The 400-nt window shown below is 66.5% G+C and overlaps 1 protein-coding gene across 1 annotated transcript in view; it reads right to left on the reverse strand.

The window, feature by feature from the left end:
- Nucleotides 1-400, reverse strand: part of CAMTA1 (calmodulin binding transcription activator 1) — a 749,204-nt gene that overhangs the window by 353,738 nt on the left and 395,066 nt on the right. The gene's annotated exons all lie outside the window — the stretch shown is intronic.

Raw genomic sequence — 400 nt, forward strand, 5'->3', positions numbered from 1 at the left:
TGCTGGCAGACCTCACATGCCAGGGACCCCGCGGGGCCCTCTCCCTGGCCACTCTGAACACCAGGTGGGCCACAGGCAGCTCCCCAGCTCCCGACCCGAGACAGCCCTGCCACCTCCCAGGCAAGACCCTTCACAAGGGCCCACAAGGCGCAGAGAGGTGGCGCTCGCTGCCGAGTGGCCACGGTGCATCTGGTCCACGTCCTTTCCTCTGGCGCTGTGACCCTGGCTCGGCCCTCACACCCGGGCAAGAGGAGCCAAGGATGTGCCCACGGCTGCCCAGGTGAGCAAGTGTGGACAAAAACAACAGCAAGGAAGCCAGACGGCCCCCATCTCGCCAAGACCCAGAGGAAGTTTGCAGGAGACCCTGATGCTTTCTGCAGGGGCCAACCCCCCCGCCCCC

The sequence above is a fragment of the Myotis davidii genome, unplaced genomic scaffold (genome assembly GCF_000327345.1).
Source record: "Myotis davidii unplaced genomic scaffold, ASM32734v1 scaffold299, whole genome shotgun sequence".
NCBI classification, from domain to species: domain Eukaryota; kingdom Metazoa; phylum Chordata; class Mammalia; order Chiroptera; family Vespertilionidae; genus Myotis; species Myotis davidii.